Source organism: Streptopelia decaocto (assembly GCF_964273445.1).
Source record: "Streptopelia decaocto genome assembly, chromosome: 4".
Lineage (NCBI taxonomy): Eukaryota > Metazoa > Chordata > Aves > Columbiformes > Columbidae > Streptopelia > Streptopelia decaocto.
The window spans coordinates 1,293,268-1,302,822 of NC_138658.1; the positions used below are offsets into that span (position 1 = coordinate 1,293,268).

The following is a 9,555-nucleotide window of genomic DNA, read 5'->3' on the forward strand; positions in this document are numbered from 1 at the left end:
GGAACAATTCTCCTATCAGGGTTAAAACCCCATATAATATTTCCCTATTTTGCCCCCCGACGCTGCTTCAAAGTTGTTTCTCCTCCATCCGCCCCCTTGCCAGGACCCAGCCCTGGCAGCTGTTGGGGACCAGTCCTTCAGCAGACACCATTTCCAACAGCTGCTCTCCTCACCGGCACTTCTGCAACCCGGTCTGTTAAGTTCCAGTCAAATAGGATCAAGAAAAGTGTATTCCTTCACAAATAACGGTATCATCTTGTGGATAACCCCACTGGGGCAAGATACAGTCACAGCAGGACTCCCCATTTACTGTCAGTAAAAGACCCCCACGCTGAGATATCCCTGTTACCCGTGCCAGGCACTGCACTGGCTACTGAGTTATCTCCCCAAACCCACCTGCTCACAGCAAGAACCACATTCCGGATGGGAGCCCGAGGAGTTTACCTGGTTAACTCAACCACCTTGCCTGTCAACAGCACCGTGTGTCTCCAGCAAACCCAACTCACCCAGATGCGCTCAGCACTAAAGGGAAAGAATATAGAAAAACAGATGCTCTTGACCACCCCCTCTTGGTTTTATGGACCTGCTTCTGCTTTATCCCAGATCACCTACTCAAAATGGATCAACGACTCTAAATACAGGAAACGCAAGGGCCAGGCACTGATGTGAGTTAACAAGCTGCTTGCTAGCTAAGGAATCGCGTATACACGCGGTACTACAAGTCTAACTACAGAACAGCCAAATGCAGCATACGGACATAAAAGTCATCTGTGGATAAAAGAAAAAGGGGGTAAGAATCTATTGCAAACGTGGTTAAATAAATAAAGGCATTTCATCCCAGCTTTGAGTAGCGAATGTTGCCATCATCATCCATGGGGCAGAGCCGACCGCCCCGTGTGCGACCTCGCCGCGTTCCCTTTGGAAGGGCCGAGCTCCTGGCAGCGGGTTGTGCTCCGCACCAAAGCTTTGCGCATTCCTGCCACTCTCTGTGTCTTCTCTCTGCCCATCTTGTATCTCTACACAGCAAACTTCTCCAGAACAATGACATTGTGTACTGCTCAACACCCTGCACAGGGCAAGTCGGGTCCAGTTGGGCTCCCAGTGGATATGAAAATAGCAGATAGTGGCGCAGAGTGTCCTCATTCCCCCTAAAAGATGCACATTGGTGCTGGCAATCCACCCAGCAGCTTTCAATACGGTAAAAACTATGGCTCCAGGCCAGGGGAAAAAGGAGTAAGAAAACGGTAAATACCTTGAAATTAGGACTCCTCCGGAATCTCGTCTTAGCCTTCAATATTAGGAGCCTAAAACGCAATCCTGTGTGTGTTTGCAGCCGCACACAACGTTCCCCAGCTGCTGGCAGAGCTGGAATCTCACATCAATCTGTCACACGGGGGCAGAGAGAAGGAACCTGAGGAGCAGACGCGAAGCAAATACCTTGGCTGGGATGTCCCATTCTGCACGTCCTTGTTTTCCGAAGGGCACACCCTCGGGGCGGCTATTTTGACACGTGCACCTCTTGCCCGGGGGAAGCTCTACCGCTCTCCTTGATTTCCAGATGAGATGCTCCATGCAATTCGCTCTCATTCCTAAGTGGGAGGTTTAGGGACTATAGCTACAGACAACACCACCATAGGATGGGCCCCTCTACATCCGTGAGCACGGGAAAGAAGGATTCACGGTCTTGAGAGAGATGAGAAGCAGCTTCTTCAGCTGATGAACTGCATGTGAGGGTCGCTCTAGATACAGATCCCTAATATCCAGGCAAAGGGAGGCAAAAGTAAAGACAACTCACTTTAAACACTTACTATATCAAAACCCATGCGATCTTAAAGACCCCGGGTTCCCCGTTTCCTGCTCAGTCTCAGCCAGGAAACATTTCTATCCGTTACTGGGGAAAACGAGAAACCTTTCTAAAGGACAGGGCAATTTACGCTCCCAAAATGATATTTCCGCAATGGTCACTGTTAAGTTTTTCCTTCGTAAAGGGAGGTTCCCCAAGGAGTTAAGGAAATGAAGACACAACACTAGAAGAAGAGCATTTCTAACAGGCAGCACTAGCTCTACTGCAACACAAAACTGCCAAGGCATATTTCCCTGTGCCCTATGGAAAATACGCTGGACAAAGCTCCTCTGTCCCACCACTTAGAGCAACACCGAGAACACAGACACCGCGGGTTGTCGCATCACACAAGGGAACCGCACTGATGACCTCGGTAACTCCCGAAGCTCCTAAAGGGATTTACAAGTGATTATTTCCTACTGCAAACAGTCAGCGGTAGCTGTGGACACAAACCCCTCCACACCGCTGGTCCTGTGCCTTCCAGGTAGAGCGCAAAGGTGCAGCAGGCAACATAACGATTTTCAGAGTATTACACCTGGATACATTTAGCTCCTCTTCACTGATTTTTCCTATGAACACGCACTTCCTCAATGACTTTTCGCATTTCTTCTGGAACGGCATCATTCTCATCGGGCATCAGGACACTGCAGCCTCTTTAGTTTCTTGTTTTCTATACCAATACGAAAGCTTCCAACATGTCCCAGGTTAAAATGTCAGTTAAATAGATCTCTTGAAGAGTCAGATGTAATGTAATCACAAACCTAACGGTGCTACGTGCTGAGCCGAGAGGAACTGCGGACACAATTTGGCTCTAATTCTTTGAATTCACAGATTATTTTTAAAAGACGCAATAAAGGTGAGTCAAGAAAGGTGAAGATGATGGATACAAGGACTCCCTCAAGGCTTCCCCCCCCAATCCCCTCCCTTGCTGTCCTACCAAAGCTGACCGATTCTTGTGGGAATGTACCAATATCAAAGGTTTTTTAACTCCAGGATGAGAGTCCCAAGGGAAACTAAAGAAATAGATTTCATCTGCTCCATGAGCGCTCCTGTAAAACAGATACCAGCGATGACGGATCTCGCAGGACCCAGCAGCTTCGAAACTCAGTCTCATATGATACAAATACAGTCCCACAGCTCATTCATCCTCTTTTCTGAACCTCCTGTAACTGATTACATTGGAGTGGTGCACATTAGAGAAGACATCGAGACAGCACCGTTAGCCATGCTGCAAGTTGCAGAGGCACAAAACGGCATGAAATGCTTTAACCTTTTCGATAAGGATGCTCTTCTGTGCTGCAGATCACACAGCGCTGCGCTCTGAAAAAGTAAAGCGCTTACTCCCTGATTGAATTACTCCTGGAGTGGAAAACACATTGAGTTTCAATTCAGCTGCCTGGTTCAGTTGGCTGAGGAGTTACTGAGCTCCATGAATATGGAAATAACTGGGAATCCTACACCAATACAGAGGAGGAGGAATACGTGACCCACATAAAGGCGTGTGGGGCTGCCGCAAAGTAAAATCATAGTGTTACAGTGAACAACTGAAAAGGTCTTAGTATAGGGATAGGGGTTAAAACACAAATAAAACAGAGCAGTAAAATGCCAGAGGGTTCCCAGGAGAGATGAAAAGCCTTTCCCAAAGCTGTTTGCAGGCTGTCAGCCCAGGAGAGCAGCGAAGCCGAGAATTTGTCAAACCCTGGCTCCTAACTCCAACCCAGACCTTTGTGTCTCCTGCTGCTGAGGTTTAACTCGTGTACAAGATCACTGAGCAGCGCCAGCCAAGTTCTCGGGCTCCGGAGCTGTGGCCTCTGCAGTAGTTCACACCAAAACGTTCTGGTGCGAAGAAAGATCAGATCGGCACCTGCGAAAAAACATCGAGGTTTACACCAGCTGAGCTTGTTTTTTGGCAGCTCAAGCAAACGAACCGAGAGGGCAAGGAAAGCACAGCCCTGCACTGACTGCAAGAAACAACCCCAACCCAAACCTGTGACACCTCCCTTCAGTCTAAGACAAGGGCCACCTTCCCTGGGCACAGCGCACTGTGCTCACCGGGTAAAGGAAGATTGAACCGTGCTGGAGAAACGCAAACACGCCCACAGTTTAAACTCTTTCTGGCCACATCTGAAAACGAGCACTACTGACTCACAGCGACACTTTAAATACATCTTACAACACTCTTTAAAGAGGATCGAGATGTGCTCTCAAAACACACTTTCTCACGAACTGAACATTTGCAGTGATCTGGTTTCTTAGCACAGTTGGTTCCAAAGGATTGCAGAGTGAAGCTTTATTTTCCCTCCTCTAACGCTGAGAGATTTTCCTTTCATTCCGTGCACATTACATAAGTGTTTTTCATTTCCTGAACAACTCTCAGAGAAAGCTGGGATATTTATGAAATAGCTTATTAATTCATTTGTAAGTATCTATTACACTTGGTTCGGTTAAGCATAAGAAAATGCCAGCAGAGCCCTGTATCGCACAGGGTCACCCCACACCGTCCTGCCAACCAGGAGGTGACAGGTTCTTTACCTGCGTTCTCCCCCTATGGCTCAAACAAACCTCTGCACTGGTTTCTAAGCCGGTAACCACCACTTCCATAAGAAATGCATCAAGCTAAAATATTTCTGCTTCCAATTTCTAGGATTTGAGTCAATATTCTGACGGGTTACATGTTCCCCTTGTTTTTTATTTAACTTTACAGCCGTGCGAATAACCCGATTCACAACACATGCTACATACCCCTTGCTAAGAGCTTTCCACAAGTTCATTTAAAATCTCTCCCCTGAAATCAAGAGGCTTCACTTTCTCACAAATAAAACAATGAAGTTTCCTGTAAAAAGGGTGTTTCACAACTGTCACCTCTATTTCCAGGCTCCTCCAGCTGAAGAGCAATGGTTTGCTTAGATACCGGCTCCAATTCAAAGTGTATATAGGAAAGGCTGTTTGGTGGGCCAGAGTAAAAACCCTCCTTTGCAAATGAAGCCAGCTCTTGCAGTTCGGCACCGTGAAGGATGTCAGCACCTACACAGCCATCCTGAACGTTGATGAAAACACGGATACAGCGAACACAAAGAACACAAACACGGACACACTTGGGACGGGCCAAGTTGAAATCTAACAGCTTTACGAAGGGCTACAAGGGTAAAAAATAAATACAAAGACAAGGCATCATCTGTAACCGGGACCCGCTTTGTTCCCCAGTGACCATCGATCCCCGGCACGTGCGACACGCCTCGTTCCCTTTGGATTTCCACTCGTACGGCTGGGATACCTCACCCTGCAGTTCCCCACCGACCCAGCTTCCCAAAGCATCCGTCACTCAAACCATCTCCACACCGCGTGGAGCTGCAGACGGCTCAGCCGGAAAACCAGGCCATTCTCACTTCTAAGAGCAGCCGTGAAATGGAGCATCACCCAAGAGGCAGAACTCCGAGCTGAAACACACGTCCTGCTACCGGGGGAGTCCTTTCACCATACGCAAAACAGCAACGATCGGAGAATTCCCTCAAAATCCGAGCAACACGACAAGCAGATGATGAATAGGGCGATCTGGCTGCAGGCTTTGCACATCCGGACCCAGTTTCTCGTCCCAGAGAGGAAGAGAGGATTATTCCATTTAAGAACTGCCAGCTATTTATAACCTTAGCTGTCAAAAAAATAAGTTGCATGAAAATAGCGAGGCAGAAAGCCATTGCTGCCTCCAGCAGAACCGGTTCCCCGCGGCATCCACACGCTGCTCCAAGTGAATATTGTTCCGTTCCTTCTCGCAGGACCACTGCCACTCACACAACGGAGAGGAAAAAGGAAACAAACGCCTTTATTTACCCCAGGATTTCACTTCAGAGCTCCTCTCGTGTTTGCAAGAACGGCTCAACAGAAGGATGATGCCCCCATCCGAGCAACTGGTTTATGGTTCCCTGTTATCGAGGCAGCGCAACACAAGGACAGTGGCCGTTCACCACCCACCCGCAAGCCCCTTCTCTAGAGCTGGGACTGGCCACCAATTCAACCAGAATGGCCATTGACACCATGGCTTCGATGGGACAGAACTGCAGCTTCACAGGAGCTCGGGCAGACTGAAAACCTCAACGTTTAATGCTCACGGACAGTAAAGAACCTCCCACTGGCTCTAATGGTGCTTGGCAGGGAACAGAGCCAGCATAATATCATTTACCCTAAAACCAGTAAACTTCAAGATGAACTAGAAAACAGAATCCAGAACTGTAACTATAGCAAAACTTAGGCACTAAGCTTGTACCTTCAAATAAAAAAAAAAACCCAAACCAGCTATCGCTTTCAGTATAAGGAATACAGGAGGGGAAAAGTATTAATTGTACAGAGCTGAATATTACATTTCTTCGACAGGTTCTACCAATGTACAGAGCTACGCGGTCTGCGTTGCCTTTGACAGTGCACAGAGCAGATGTGAATAACCTGCGCTGCTCCTCCTCAGCCCATGCGGTTGCACCACTGACCCTTCAAAGCGTGGACCCAAAATTTGTACTTCTGAGGAAAAAAAAAAGGGCAAAAGGAGCCTGCAAAGTGTCTGCAGCCTGATCTTTGATGCCTTCCAGTCACCAGAAACTCACAGCGGGGATCCACACAGAGAACATCACAATCGGGAACTGCAGAGACTGGGCGGGTATAGAAATCTTCCTAATACACACCAGGTATAAACAGGTTGAGCACAGAAGTCACAAGCTCTGCTGCCCATGGCTGGGTAGAAAGCTGGTACCACAAACACGGGGTGAAACAAACACCTTCCCAAGTGGAAAAACAGCCCTGGACAAAGCATTGAAACACAGATCTCCTGAATGGAGCCAACAGCGTCTGAAATTCACACAGCAAACAGTTCCAGAGGCCAGAGGAGCCAACAGGATTTAGAGCCATTATCTAAATTAAAGTGTCCAGCCCTGCAGTGCAGCACGTCTGCCTCAAAACAGCTAAGAGATGGCACAAGGAGTCAGGCACATCGAAAGAGTAAAGCATGTGGCAAAAATCTTGAATTATAAAAAATATAACCTTGGTACTGAAGAGGGTAAAAGGGAAATTAATCACCCTTCAATGTTCGCTTCTCAAACTGCTTGGAAAGAGCCCAACAAGTGGTATTTTCTAGTTCTCCAGGCACTACCAATAAGTGTTTTCCCATCCAAACTGCGTTTGCAGGGCAGCAGCTCAGGGCTGGCGCTGCAGTGACACCTGCAGCGAGGTGGCCAAAGACACAGCCCCACAGCAATCGCTGCCTGTCTGTTTGACTTTAGAGTGCTGTTCAATACACAAAAACCACACCGTGTGTGTTTGAAAGCAATTCTGCTCCAGTTAAACATCACCGTAAAAGTCACCATCTTCCCCGGAAAGTGATTCACAGCGGAAACTATTTGTAACTCAGCTTTACAAAGTTTGCACAAGAAATGCACTCACTCACACGCCTCGTGTGGAAACAACAGCGGAGAAAGCCGAAACTATTACAAAACTGAGATACCGTTAATCCAGGGTGCATGAGCGAATAGAAACATGCAGACATGTAGCAGACATTGGTGAAATAAAAATATAGGATTTACAAAATATTAAATAGGAATATTGTGTTAAACAGACAATGAGCAGCTTTGTGACAAACATGTTAACACTTTATCCACAGGAAAAACAAACAGCAACAGAATAATCTTAGTAACTAGAAATGAAAAATACTGCGTCTGTTTCATGTTCTGATTTCAGAGATGGGAAAGAAGATGCTCTTACCTCACGTTATGTCTGCACCACTTCTTAGTTCCCTTGAGAAGAAATGCAAACAGCAAATAAGCGTGTTCCCTGCAGGCAGCACCGGCCCAGGAGCAAAGAAAACCTGCTCAGAATAAAAAGGAAAAAACTTTATCCTTGAAATCCACAGGGAGGTCTATTGCATTTTGAGGGAGTAGAGGCATTCAGGAATTAAATAAAGACATAACTGTGATGTTGCCTCAGTTTATAATAAAATATTAATTCAGTGCATTTGTCTACAGAAGAATGATGGTAAATTCGTGGTTGAGAGCTCAGTCCCTGGGGACCCGGAGCGGTTCTGATCCAGCGGCGGGCACACGGGCACAGACCACACAGCCATTCACCCGCCTTCTCCTCCCGAAGCACAGCGCTTGCTAAAGCCACGCTCGGATTTAATGCTTTGGTCAGGAGTTCAGCCACTGACCCGCAGGAAAAGCCTCGTGTTCAGCTCCAGCCTTTCCCAACAGCAAACAAGAAAAACAACCAAAAACCCCGCGGTTAAATAAAATCCTCATGTAAGCTTTCCCCGAGGGGGAAAAAATATCCACAAGTTGAAATTGGCCAGGTACATTTCAGAGGAAACAAGAAGAAAGCAAAGGCAGCTCTGCGGCGCCCAAGCGCCCGGCGAGCGGCCGGCGCAGCGGGAGCGCGGAGCCGGTTCCAACGCTCCGAGCATCGCCCGCCAGGCTCTGCCCCAGGACGGCGCTGCAGCCGCGCGGCTCCCTGCTGCACCGCGGGGCAGGGGCGCACACGCACCACCCCGCGTTCCTCTCAACTCCCCACTCCCGGGGAAACACAGGTGTTTGGAAATCCCAATTAGCGAACACGACCCCGGCGTAAGAGCGGGATGCTGCTGGCTGCCCGCCCGCTCTAACGCGGCTCTGCTGGGGCTGCTGCTGGAAAGGGTGTCCCCGAGACACGGTACTTACAGAGGAAGCCTCCTGTGCCGTTCCACCTGGGGGAAGGAAACGCGGAGCCCAGGCTGCTCGGTGTGTGCTGCGGAGCGGGACAGCACCGCGACCAAGGGAGAAGAAACTTCTTCTCAGTGAGGGTATCAGAACACTGGCCCAGGCCGCCCAGGGGCTTGTGGAGTCTCCTTCTGTGCAGACATTCCGACCCGCCTGGACACCTTCTGTGTAACCTCATCTGGGTGTTCCTGCTCCATGGGGGGATTGACCTGGATGAGCTTTCCAGGGCCCTCCAGCCCCTGACACTCTGTGATTCCGTGCTGCGCTGAGCAGCCCGCTCGGGAACGGCCGCCACGCGACTGGTGGCGTCTCCAGAGCCTCGAGCTGCGTATTTACTGCAGGGAGAGCCAGGAAACCCAGCAACCTCCTTAAACCTTAATAAAACCACGCAGGAATTGCCACGCAGGACCTCTGCGTCTGAGGAAACCACCCGCATCTGGTTTATCACCAACACAGGCTGAGCAAAGGTGCTCAGAGCACAGTTCAACCCACCCCAATCCCACTTCACCACCTAGAAACAGCACCCAGAATGGCTTTTCCACCATAAAAAGGCTGCGGACACCAGGTGACACTCCAGGTGACGAGGCCACCCGCACCTGTGGAGAAAGAGCCCGTAAGGACGAAGAACAGGATCTGGTAAAGGAAGGAAAACGAGGACATTTCAAGTGTGGAATGCGCTCTTTGACATGACTGTGGGATTCAAAGCAGGGACAGACACCTGCAGCACGTTAATATACAATTTCTCTTCTATTTCTGCACAGGGCTATTATGAGCCTAAATATGTGACAAGTCAGCAGGTGGAGGGAAATTCTCCCTGTCCATGTTCTTTCTCTACCAAGAAAACTTCTACAAGGAAAAATTATCTCTTGAGCCTCTTCTCTTCAAACCCTTCCAGGTGAAAATGAATTAGCCGCCTAAAAAGTGCTTTCATACAATGCAAAATAAGTTTCTGCATAAAATACACCCATTTACCAAAGAAAGTTG

The 9,555-nt window shown here is 48.6% G+C and overlaps 1 long non-coding RNA gene across 1 annotated transcript; it reads right to left on the reverse strand.

The window, feature by feature from the left end:
- Positions 1-3,225: 3,225 nt before the first annotated feature.
- LOC309438809 lies at positions 3,226-7,624 on the reverse strand. Its single transcript, XR_014183869.1, has 3 exons — positions 7,586-7,624; positions 4,706-4,880; positions 3,226-3,707 (listed from the first exon to the last, which is right to left on the reverse strand). It is a non-coding gene; the product is annotated as an uncharacterized lncRNA (long non-coding RNA).
- Between the last annotated feature and the right edge of the window lie 1,931 nt (positions 7,625-9,555).